The sequence below is a fragment of the Tympanuchus pallidicinctus genome, unplaced genomic scaffold, assembly GCF_026119805.1.
Source record: "Tympanuchus pallidicinctus isolate F22 unplaced genomic scaffold, pur_lepc_1.0 scaffold4, whole genome shotgun sequence".
NCBI classification, from domain to species: Eukaryota; Metazoa; Chordata; class Aves; order Galliformes; family Phasianidae; genus Tympanuchus; species Tympanuchus pallidicinctus.
In genome coordinates, this window is record NW_026294758.1 from 38,785,912 (window position 1) to 38,799,240 (window position 13,329).

The window sequence follows — 13,329 nt, forward strand, 5'->3', positions numbered from 1 at the left end:
ACTGTATGCAGGTCTACACTTTAACAGTGTTGCATATGGAAGACTGCATATGAATGGTTATTTCTTATGAAAAACAACCTTTGTCATAGATACATATTTAGATTGCATACCTTTACAAAAAAAAAAAAAAAAAAAAAAAAAAAAAAAAAGCATCCTAAAACACATTTAAAATACAGCAAATGGAACTTGACACTGATATATCTGTTGGTTTATGTTTGCATCACTGGATGTAGAAATTCCCTTAAGATTTTTTGCTTCTCTCAGTATGCATATACCATACCAAGTATGCAGTAACAGATTTACCCTGAGTCACCATGGACTTACAACACTAGGCAGCTTTTATGATTAGACAAAGCAAACATTTTATTAATGAGACACAAGTCAGGCTTGGAAATAAAAATTAGAAATAATGTATTACAAGTATCATCTTTGGAAGAAAGGACAGGCAACTTCGAGATAGTACAAAGATGTTGCAAAGAGGAAATGAGAAGGCAAAAACCCAGCTAGAACATAATCTGGCCACTCTTGTGAAAAATAACAAAAAATGTTTTCACAAATATGAAGGCTGCTCTGAAAGTAATGCCTACTATTCTATTACGTTGATCAACAATGTCAGAGGTAAATATTGGTGTATGGCAGTAGAGGCTGAACCTTCCGACCAATATTTTCTTACATTTTGTTGCCGTGTAGTTTCCACAGAAATAAATGGGAGGAATTACTTTTGGAGCAACCTACACACATAAACAACAAAAGAAGGCCAAGAAGAATCTCCATTCTTTATTGCATGTGGCAGAGAACATTACCACAAAGGATGAGGAAAAGGCTGAGGTACTCAATGCCTTTTTTTGCTTCTGCCTTTAATAGTCAGATCAGTTACCCTCAGAGTACTCAGATCCCTGACATGGAAGACAGAGATGGGGAGCAGAATAAACCTCCATAATTCAGGAGGAAACAGTGACCTGCTATTCCACCTATCACAAGCATCTGGGACTCAATTAAATCTACTCACGAGTACATATGGAGCAAGCAGAAGTGCTCGCCAAGTCACTTTCCATCATTTATCAGCAGTCCTCGTCAACTGAGAAGGTCCCAGAGGACTGGAGACTCGCTAGTGTGACACCTGTGTACAACAAGGATGATGCAGGAAATGACAGGCCCATCAGCCTGACCAGGGAATGTTATGGAGTAGATCATTTTGATTGCAATCACATAGCATTGTGGGACAATCAGGGCATCAGGTCTAGCCAGCATGGACTCATGAAAGGTAGGTCCTGCTTGACAAACCTCCTCTCCTTCTTTGACCATGAGACCTGCCTGGCAGATAAGGGAAAGGCTGTGGACATTCTCTGCCTCAACTTCAGCAAAGACTCTGGCACTGTCTCCCACAGTACTCTCCTGGAGAAACTGGCAGCTCATGGCTTAGATCGTGGAACAGATCATCCTGCGTAACATGCTTAATCACATGAGGATAGGGTGTGGGACCCGAAACCGCCAGCGCGGCTTCACCAGGGGAAGGTCATGCCTGACCAATCTGGTGCTCTTCTATGATGGAGTGACAGCATCAGTGGACAAGAGAAAGGCGACCGATGTCATTTACCTGGACTTGAGCAAGGCCTTTGACATGGTCCCCCACCACATCCTTATCTCCAAATTGGATAAGAAACTGGTTGAAAGGCCGCAGACAGAGGGTGGTCATCAATGGCTCTATGTCCAGGTGGAGGCTGGTAATTAGCAGTGTCACCCAGGGGTCTGTCTTGGGACCGGTGCTCTTCAACATCTTTATCAATGACATCGATGACGGAATCGAGTGCACCCTCAGCAAGTTTGCTGAGGACACCAAGCTGAGTGGCGCAGTTGACACAGTGGAAGGAAGGGATGGCATTCAGAGGGACCTTGAGAGGCTTGAAAGGTGGGCCCAGGTGAACCTGATGAGATTCAACACAGCAAAGTGCAGAGTTTTGCACTTGGGCCAGAGGAATCCCAGGCATCCATACAGACTGGAAGGAGCAGTGCTTGAGAGCAGCCCTGCAGAGAAGGACCTGGGGGTCCTGATGGATGAAAAACTCAACATGAGCCAGCAGTGTGCTCTTGCAACTCTGAGGTGCCCAGAGACGTTGTGGATGCCCCGTCGCTGGAGGTGTTCAAGGCCAGATTGGATGAGGCTCTGGGCAGCCTGGTCTAGCATTAAATGTGGAGGTTAGTGGCCCTGCATGTGGCAGGGGTGTTGGAGATTCATGATCCTTGAGGGCCCTTCCAACTGGCCATTCTGTGATTCTGTGATTCTGTAGACAGGTGTTGTCTTTTCTGGGTAAAAAAATGGCTGAGGAGCTGGGCCCAGAGAGTGGTGATAAATGGATTTAAATCCAGATGGGGAATAATCAAAGAATCAAAGAATCACAGAATCATAGTCATATGTTCTGTAGGAGTCAGTACTGGGGCTTTATTGATCTGGATGAGAGTATTGAGTGCATCCTCAGTAAGAATGTAAGTGACGCCAAGCTGGGAGGAAGTGTCAATCTGCTTGGGAGAAGGAAGGCCCTATAGAGCAATCTGGACAGGCTAGATAGATGGGCTGAGACCAGTGGGATGAAGGTCAATAAGACTAAGCCCCAGATCCTGCACTTTGGCCACAGGAACCCCAGGAAATGCTACAGGCTTAGGGTAGAGTGGTTGGAAGGCTACACAGAAGGAAGGATCTCAGAACGTGGGTCAGCAGCCAGCTGAACATGAGCCAGCAGTGTGACTAGGTAGCCAAGAAGGCCAAGCATCCTGGCTTGCTTCAAAAACAGCAGAGTCAGGGAAGTGACTGTCCCCCTGTACTAGCATTTGAGACTACACCTCAAGTACTGTGTTCAGTACAAGAAAGACAGTGTGGCCCTGGAGCATGTTCAGAGGAAAGCAATGAAGCTGGTGAGCAGTCTGGAGCACAGGTCTTACAAGGAGCAGCTGAGAGAACTGGGATTGCCTAGTCTTGAGAAGAGGAGGCTCAGGGGAGACATTATCACCTTCTTTAACTCCCTGACAGGAGGTTATGGTGAGGTGGCTGTCAGTTTCTTCTCCCACATAACTAGCAACAAGAGGTAATGGTTTCAAGTTGTGCTAGGAAGATTCATGTTGGATATTAGGAACAAATTAATCTCTGAAAGTGGTAAGGCATTGGATATTCAGGGAGGTGGTTGAGTCACCATATCTGGAGGTGTTCAAGAAGGGTGCAGATGTTGCCATTAGGGACATGGTTTAGCAGGCATGATCAGCTTTCATCCTCTCTGCAGCACATCAGTTGTGCAGAAAAATAAATAAATAAATACCCTACATTTAATTTATCTCTATGTGACGGCAATCAGAACAACATGGAGTTAATGAATTCCATAACAAATGATAGAAAAAAAATAAAAAATGGAGACAGGTCAAGAGAACCTGGGCTCATTCCTTAATGACTTCATTGAACATTTTTTCTTTTAGCAAATATGTCACACTTTTATTTGTTCAAATCTGTACCTCCTCATCAGAGACAATTTCTACACAATAAAAATTCAGAAGTATGCACAATATACAAAGGCTGAAGATCAAAACAAATAATTACCCCTTTACCATAACCAAAACTGATAAAACACCCTGCATTGAAGGAAGAGTAAACTATTTGTTCACATATTCTTCCTAATGTCATTAAATGATAACTAGTTTGATAGCCAAAGTAGATAAAGTTGACATCAAATAATGACAACATAACTGTGGTTGGCACAAATATTTGAGTTCCGGTAAATTTCTCAGGCTCAATTTTGCTTGTAGTCAGCATTTAAGTTATAGTGACATAACCTACTAACAGTAAAATAACTGTCATGGTGTCCTTCTAGTAAGATGAAACATTCTGCTTGTTGACTTTCTGCGATTCAAGATGTATTTTCCATTGGTTTCCATATACATTGTTAAACCTAAGGCAATAAATAATTTTCTAGACCTTTTCTACCGAGATTGCTTTTCAGGATGGAATTTTAAAATGCTGTTTTGCTTTGGGTGCTCAAAAGGCATATTCTGATCTGTTGAATCAGATGGTAAAATCAGGCAATTCTAGATGTGGATATGAAAGCAGAAGTCACTGCACTGCTACTGAAAAGGCCTTTTTTTACTATGTAAGGTAATACCTGCATTGATCCTTCCCTAACCTACTGCATCCAAATGAGTCAACAAGCCTGAACAGCATTAATGGTTAAGTCTGCACCTAACATCCTCATTATCCCACATCGTTTCACAGCTCAGTGGATGGTTACACAGATCATGTCTGGGAGCAAAAGGAGGCTACAATGGGAGGGCCAGGGCAGGATGCTGGTGACCCCAGGAGGGTCAAAACATCCTCAAGGGACACAACCCTGCCGTATGTCAAAAGCACGGTAGTGGTGGAAGCACCAGGAGTCCCTGTCGAGGCTGAGCAGACACCGTGTCAGGTGACAAATCCCATTAATTACAAATCCCATTAATTAATTTCATGGAAGAAACATAAAAGCTGGCTTGCATCAATACTGACTCCCAAATTAGCTTTTCAGCTCCTGAACACTGATCAGGCACTATTGTGAAACAGAAACACTGGTAACCTTGCTCTGAAGCCACACTGGTATTCATAGAAAAAGGAAAAAACACAGCTACTTCATAAATTGACATGCAAACAAAATTTGTGTGGGTAGAGAACATCAAATGAAAAGGCAAATCTAACACCCAAGCCAGATGTCTATATGAAATTTAAATCAAGTTTAGCATGTATTGTTTCTGGAACCAATTGAGGCTTCTCTAACATTTCTGAAACAATGTATTACAAATATCTTTGAAAATCTGGAAGCTGAAACAAAAGAAAAGCAGCTGTATTTTTAATTGTATTTAGGTACTCTTATCTCTACTTGTAGACACAAAAATTGGGTTCAAGGGAAAAGCACTAGAATCGTTGAATCACTCAGGTTGGAAAAGACCTTAAAGATCATCGAGTCCAACCACGACCTAACCATATTATCCTAACGACTCTTCGCTAAATCATGTCCCTGAGCACCACATCTAAATGGATTTTAAACACATCCAAGGAAGTTAACTCAACCACCTTCCTGGGGAGCCTATTCCAGTGCTTAACAACCTTTTCTGTAAAGAAGTTTTTCCTGATATCCAACCTAAACTAACCATGGCGCAACTTGAGGCCATTTCCCCTCATCCTGTCACCTGTCACCAGTGAGAAGAGACCAACCCGGCTCACACTGTAAGCTCCTTCCAGATACTGGAAGAGAGCAATAAGTCTCCCCTCAGCCTCCTTTTCCCTATACTGAACCGTCCCAGTTCCTTCAGTCTCTCCTCATAGGGCATATTCTGCAAGCCCCAGAAGTCTTATGAAAAAAAGAAACAACACATTTTTAAGATTTTCTAAGTGGATCACAAGAAATCAGGGTGGAATTTTAAAGGAATTTATCCAAACTGCTATTGATCAGTAAATCTGTGTCACTACTATCATTAGAATTAGAATCAAAAACAGCTTTAAAATCAGGAGGAAAAAAATGCTAAATGAATTTGTTTTTACAAAGAAAAATATTTATTAAAGTTTCCACATATTCACGTTCTGTTTTTTAGTATTTTGTATGAAAATGTGTACATAAGTTTCCTCCAGTGATAATGCTTCTTTTTACTTCAAATTCTACTCTTGTTCTTATCCTAACCAAAATGCACGTCTGGCTGCACAGTCATGAATACAGCTGCTTTCTTCAATAATAACATCTGATATGACACACTGCTACTCTGCTCATAGCACCTGCTATAGTGATGAAAAGGCATATTCCTCAGATAATTGTTTTTGCTGCTTAGCTTTGGCTTCAATAAGAGGAGGATGGAATAATTCACTGTAGATTTACACCTTGGTGCAACTATTTACTGCTTATTTGTTATGAGATTTGGAACCACTGCTTCTTACCTAATTGTTACATGTCTTGAAGTACTTAATATTAGTATCCTAAGCACAGCTGGAGCAGTCTAAAAAGGGAGAACAGAATTTCCAGCCTGCACAGATTGCTTTAGACAGGATGCATTCAGGGGCATTAAAATCCTCAGACTTCATGACTCTGCAATCCTCAATGCCATGTGCAAATGACAGATCAAGACCTGCTAAATACTATAGCCACGCAAACTACAACGAGCATCCTACAACAGACAAAATTTACTCAGAGATAGTACTGTCAGAAACTCCAGAAAGTGAAGTCCCTTAAAAAGCTGCAGTTTTAGCTCCTACCAGCAGATGGCAATACATTTGATTTAGTCATATGTTAACGCAAGTGACCCATTCACCACGAAATCTGCAAAATATTATGGTCTCACTACTTCAGAAAGCTGATTACTCAAGCAATAAAAACCATGGAGAGTGGCAGATTCACCAGAAGTTCACATTAGCATGAGGGACCTCTGCTGGCTGGAGAGATGGGTTGACAAGAGCTTCATGAAGGTCAACAAGTAGCCTAGAGTCCTGCTTTTGAAGAGGAACAACCCCAGCCACCAGGACATGCTCAGGGATACTCAATTCAAAGGCAGCATTGCAGAAGGGTACCTGGTGGTCCTGAGAGATATCAAGTTGAGCATGAGTAAGCAATTTGACCTTACCACTATGCAGGCTAATCGTATCCTAGGCTGCATGAGGCAAACTATTGCAGGCAGATCAGGAGAGGTGATTCTTCCACCCTAATCATATTAGTCGGGCCATACCCGGAGTTCTGTGTTCAGTTCTGAGGTCTCCAGTAGAAGACAGATATTGCAATACCAGAGAGAGTGTGACTCAAGGCCACTAAGATGATGAAGAACTAAAGCATTTCTTCATGGGAATAGGCTGAAAAGTCTGGGACTCCTTAGCCTGGAAAAGAGAAGTCTCAGAGAAGATTCCACCAAATGTCCATAAATACCTGAAGGAAGAATTAGGCTGGAATCAGACTCCTTCCAGCGGTGACCACTGACATGATAAGATGTAATGGACATAAACTGCAACACAGGAGGACAAGTCTAAACATCCACAAGCATTTGTTTAGTGGGCAAGTGACTGAGCATTGGTATAGGTTGCAGAGATGAAAAAACATTCCACAATTCTGTGAAAAGAGGTAGCATGAAATTAAACCATGTTAGTCTTGTGCCATGTCTGTTCATGACTTGTTCAGATTTCAACTGATCTGTCATTTGGAAGGCAGAGATTAAATGTGATTCTTAGCTGATATGACAGTGATATAAATAACATCCTCACCATTTTCAGTATGTTTGTATGCTTAAAATGAAACAAATATCAGAACAACACCCAGACAGCAGTTAAGTGCAGGAGATAAAGACTCTGAAGACAGTCAAATTCTGGTGTTTCTTGCAAATTGCATTTCTTTGGTAGGTGTTTCTAAGACTAAATGGTCACCAATCAGTAGAAAGTACACTACTTACAGACGTAAACTAGAAACATGAGCAAGAAAGATGCATACACTGGAGATCAACTATTCTTCCATCAAAGAAAAAAAGCAGATTTTGAATGACAAAGTCCAGTTTTCCTTTGGAATCAGTCACATTAAATTACTCAACTGAATCGTCCTTCAATATCCATGACTATTACTCTAATCATCACCATCATCTTTGAAAATTTCTATTTGATTATATAGAGGTATTAGCTGTTTTCCAGTAGCTATGTGTACATTGTTTACATGCTTCAGTAGAGACACTTGAACTTCTATCCCAAGATACCTGCAAAAGGCAGCAGAAGAGCAGAGATAAAATGATTATAACAAGCAAGGAAGATGGATGAAGAGACAGGTTTGGTGTTTGAAGCCTTGTTTGATGGCTCTGTAGAGCAATGAGCTGGGTGTGGGCTTCTATTCTAGGTATAGTGGGAGATAAGGGGATCCTCCATGGAGAGTACAGTGAAGAATCTACCCTGCAGTCTTGGATAAAGGGATCTGCACCGCCAAACTGAAAGTTGTTGTGAAGAAGCTGATGTGAAAGCATATGTGAGAAAATTAATTAATTAATTATGTGGTACAGCTGTAAATATGCTATATGAGAAGTGTCAATAAGTGGCACTCCAGAGTACATAGCATCAATACATCTTCCTGAAGTTTTCAAGGACAGCTAAAACTTGCAACTGTACATATCTACTGAGAGTTGTGCACTGCTCTTTACTCACAGGAGAAGTCTGAATCTTTAGGGATGTTGCAAATGCAAGTGAAGGAACTGACCATCTCCATACCAGTACATATCAGGAGCCCAGAGATGTCTGATCTGCACAGGTAGTCTCCAGGACTTACCATTCCTGGAGGTCAGCTTCTTCCCACAGGCACTGGAAGAACCTTGTTGCCTTTATTCTTAACGCCCTGGGGAAGCTGCAGAAGTCAGTCAGTCAACAGGGAAGTCATGCAGGCCAGTCAGGTGCTAATACAGGAAAGTGGTTTACAAAAACAATCAGCAGATGATAGCTGTTGTCTGAATACACAAACCCTTACTGGTCTTCTGACAGGATTCAACTTTTCTAAGACTTCTTCATTAAAGAGTTATTTTACCAATTCTGTGGATTTAAAACTACAGCTGACCATGTTTTTGATTTTGTTTCCCATGGGTTGAGATGTATCAAAATGGTTCAAGGGGCAGTGATGCAATAAGGATGCTACTTGCAGTGCCTGGCCATTGTACAAACCTGGAGGTGGGGAGACAGCACTGGAAAAGTCAGAAGATGCAGTAAAACTTTTCAGTGAACCAGTGAACCTCTTCACTGAAGAAATGAGCACCGAAAAAATCATGAAATCCAAATATTTCCTTAATGTTACGACTCACATAGCAGCTAAATCCTAATCTTGAGGGATGACTTTTTCAATCATGTTTGACCATAGACTATTTTATAAAATTATTTTGCATCTCAGTCTTTTTTTTGTTTTGATGGGGATTTTTTTGGTGGGATTTTGGGGTTGGTTTTTGGTTTTTTTGAGTTTGTTTTGTTTTGTTTTGTTTGAAGGGAGAGGGACATTTGTCTTGTAATGATGAGGTTTTTTTAGAACTTACAATTTTCATGTTCTTCTAATTATGAAGAATAGTTTTCATTGTCTTCAATGTATGTAAATACAGCAGATGAATTTAAGAAGCACAGCGGAGGTATGGAGAAGAAGTATTTATCTGGAGCTTTTCAGAAAAGTTCTGCAAATAAGGTATGATTAAACTATTCTTTCTTCTAGCACAGAGTGGAATAAAAGTTGTTTACATTATTCACTATTTGAAACATCACTTTCAGAGATACAAGGTATTTGATGAAGGGAACTTAACTGCACTTTCACTGGTGTAAACCAGTGCCTTAAAGAACATATTCCACCAAATTAGGCAAATGAGATCAGACTTCTGTAATGGGAAGGAAAGAATGAAGTTCAAGAGCCTCCAAGCCTCTAGTAACATTTTCATGATATTCAGGACTTTCAGATAAGTCTGCCTTGTATTCATATTTATGGACTCAATCCCATCATCTGGATCATCAATAAAGATATTGAAGAGGACAGGCCCGAGCACCAGCCCCTGAGGAGCACCACTCGTGACCAGTCACCAGCTGGATTTAGCGCCATTCACCACCGATCTCTGGGTCCGGCCATCCAGCCAGTTCTTTACCCAGCAAAGCTTGTAACTGTCCAAGCCACGGGCTGCCAGCTTCTACAGGAGAATACTGTGTGAGACAGCGTCAAAGGCTTTGCAGAAGTCTAGGTAGACTATATCAACAGCCTTTCTCTCATCCACCAGATGGGTCACTTAACCATAGAAGAAGATCAGGATGAACAAGCAGGTTCTGCCTTTCATGAATCCATGCTGGCTAGGCCTGATTTCCTGGTTATTTCACAAACCAGGGAATCATCCCTCAAAATGATCTGCTCCATAACCTTCCCTGGCACAGAACTCAAGCTGACAAGCTTCCCAGATCCTCCTTATGACCCTTCTTGTCGATGGGAGTCACACTGGCAAGTTTCCAATCCTCTGGGACCTCTCCAGTTGACCAGGACTGCTGATGGATGATGGAAAGTGGCTGGGTTACCACTCTGCCAGCTCCCTCAGCATCCTCAGGTAAATCCCATCTGGTGCCATGGACTTGTGACAGTTCAGGTGAAGTTGTAGGGCTCTGAGAGTTTCCACCTGAACTTGGGGGGTTAATTCTGCTCCCCATCCTAGACTTCCAAATTAGAGGCTAGAGAACCCTGAGGATAATTGGTCTGACTTTTAAAGACAGTCATGAAGAAGGCATTGAGAACCTCAGCCTCTTCCTCAGTGCTCATGGTCCCCTATGCATCCCGTAAAGGATGGAGATTCTCCTTAGTCCTCCTCTTACTGTCAATATATTCACAAAATGCTTTTTATTCTCTTTTATCCCAATGGCCAAGTTGAGTTCAAGATGGGCTTTTGCCTTTCTAATTCTCTCCCTGCACATCCTAACAAATTCCTTGTACTCGACTTGTCCTTCCCTTCTTCCACTGGAGGTAAATTCTCTTTTTCTCCTGAAACCTCAGGAAAAGCTCTGTGTTCATCTATGCCAGTCTTCTTCCTCACTAGTCCATCTTACAGCACAGGTGTACAGCCTGTTCCTGTGCCTTTATGACTTCCTTCTTGAGGAGCACCCAGCCTTCCTGGACCCTTTTACCCCTCAGGACTGAATCCCAAGGGACTCTCCCTACCAGAGTTCTGAATACTTCTAATCCACCCTCTGGAAGTCCAAGACAGTGGTTTTGCTGCCTCCCCTACTGACTTCATCAAGAATTGAGAATTCTACCATTTCAGGATCACTCTGTCCAAGATAGATCCTGACACCACATCTCCCACCAGTCCTTCTGTGTCTGCGAACAGCAGGTCTAGTGGGGTACCTCCCTTGGTAGGCTCTCTTACCAGCTGAGTCAGGCATACACTCTAGAAACCTTCTAGACTAATTCTGTGCTGCACTGTTTTTCCAACAGGAAAGTTGAAGTTCCCCATGAGAACAAGGACTAGTGATCATGCAGCATCTGCCAGCTGTTCATTTTAGGCACTTCAAACTCACTTAGTGCTTACTATGTATCAGATTTTCCTGGTAAGTCACAAATGATCTTTCCATTGCAGGATCTCAGCACATCTCTATTTCTGATAGATCATTGACAGTCTTTTTAGAAGTTATTATGAAACTTTTGAAAGATACAAGTTTCACTTGCCTCTTTTGTAGAACAGCACAGGAAACTGAGCAGAGCTAAAAACCAAGGCTCTGCCTCAACGGTATTCAAACTCTCTATTCAAATTCAGCAGTAAAATATAGGACACAAATCTTGAAATAGTGCTTTTTTTTTGAGCTATACAAAACCCTGACATCAGCAAAGAAACCTTAGCTATCATAAGAGCAGATTAATTTATGGGATCTCCAGTTCTACAAGTCAGGGCAGAAAAACTGTGGTCTTACTTCTACTATACTAATATTCTGATCAGACCAGGTAAGGAATGCAAATAAAACCAAATAGCAGTGATGTATTTTCAGTATACAAGCTTTTTTCAATTTGGATATAGACATTGCAAAAAAATTTGAATTGCTCATATTTCTTCCACCCCCACTTTTTGTTAGTAGCCAACAATAACACTGCTACTCTAGAAATTTATTTTGAAGTTTTGCCATACTCATACTTCTAAAATAGTTCATCTACAATCATTCGAACATTATCTTACATAGTCCTCACCAGTACTTATAAAGACATTCTTTAAACTTTAAATGCTAAAAAGCATATAAAAGCATTTTGTATTTTGGAATTTAGACTCAGCATTTCTGAACAATTGTGGCTGGAACATATTAATGAAATGATGAAGGAGGCTTTTTTGTTGTTCTTGGTTTTTTGTTTTGTTTGGTTTTGGTTTTGTTTTTTTTGTTTTGGTTTTTTTTTTTTTTTTTTGTTTTTGTTTGTTTGTTTGTTTGTTTTTTGTTTTTTTGTTGTTGTTGTTTTGTTTTAATTTATTCCAAATTCTATATATGAATTGCTGCTTCTTACCTTTCTTAATTCAGAATTAGCACGGCAAGATTGGGCTATGCCTAGGAAATGGTTGCAATTAATGTGTTTTTGCCTTCACCTTCAGTCAGAAAAAGAAGTTCAAAGACAAGCTGAATTGAAAAAAATCACAAAGAAGTTAGATTCATAGGAACGATTCATAGGAATAGATAGAAAACCTGAAGTGACCTCAAGTGTTTCAGCCTTTTGAGAAATCCTGCTAGTTTTTATCTACTGATCTTTTACAGTCCCCTGAACAATCTGATAGTATGCTGGACTTCTTCATGGAGAAGGAGCTTCTATTGCATATGAGACTTGAGACTACTACCATCAATGTACTGGGTGATTTTAGGTTGTACATCTCAACTTTGTGCTCTTGCTTCCTCACTACTTACACGGAATTACCACTGCCCTGAGACCTATTGATAGAAAACTACATAGAGGCAAGCTGGGTTGTAGCACATGTGCTACAGCAAGCATTTCTCCTTCAAAAAATTAGCAGCCTTGTTATGCTGGTGCAGACTAAGCATGAGAATTTTATAGTCCTTTTGTTTCTTCTATTTCTACTTGTGAATTCTATTGCTACCTCCTATTGGGTTTTAGGAATTCATTGAAGCATCTAATACAGTCATATTGCAGGGCTGTTGCATACTGCTGTAATACTGTTAGCAGTTTTATGTGTTGTTTTCTTTTTTATGAGCTTCTTTTGTGCTGAATTAAGCCTTCAGAAATTACAGTCACTTCCTGTGGGCTACAAAGAGACACTGATGAACAGAGCCAGAAAACTGCAGCAGTCTGCCCAGATGACCAACAGAAGCCCTGGATCAGGTGATTATCAAAGCACATGCTTGCTCTTAAGCACGGAAGCAGCCTTATCCATCAAAACACTCAGATGCCTAAATGACTAATCTTACTCCTGCTTAACAAACGGCATAAACATGAGGTGTTTCATTTTCAGCAAAGGTAATGCTAAACCTCTCATGAAGAACAGATCATGTCAAGCCCAACCAAATGCTCCAGAGTCCCCAGTTCAGACACTGGAGATTCAGGGGAGCCTTCCCACAGATGATCAGGCACAGTTGTTGCAATTCAGTATTTCACTACTCTGGTTTCACTTATGTAACTCCCCTGAAAACTGTTTTCACACCTATAAAAGTAATGCAGCATTGAGCAAATTTGATCTCTTCTGTGAGTTTTTTTTTTATCTTAACATTGTACTTGGTTAAAATCAATGATAAACCTAACATAAATTTATCTCTTCAGCTTATTCTCTTGTAATAGTTTTTTTCCTTTTGTTTTTTTTTTTTTCTCTCCTATTTCTTGCCCTGAT

General features: G+C 40.8%; 1 protein-coding gene across 4 annotated transcripts in view; it reads right to left on the minus strand.

The window, feature by feature from the left end:
• Positions 1 to 13,329, minus strand: part of TMC1 (transmembrane channel like 1) — a 112,113-nt gene that overhangs the window by 56,603 nt on the left and 42,181 nt on the right. Inside the window, exon 1 of one of the 4 annotated variants that reach the window (XM_052701303.1) lies at positions 12,663 to 12,900. The exons of 2 other annotated variants lie outside the window; for them this stretch is intronic. The gene's annotated coding sequence lies outside the window, so the exon portion shown is untranslated. Of the gene's footprint in view, positions 1 to 8,285; positions 8,387 to 12,662; positions 12,901 to 13,329 lie in introns of those variants that run through there. One more of the 4 variants, XM_052701304.1, reaches the window with a different exon arrangement.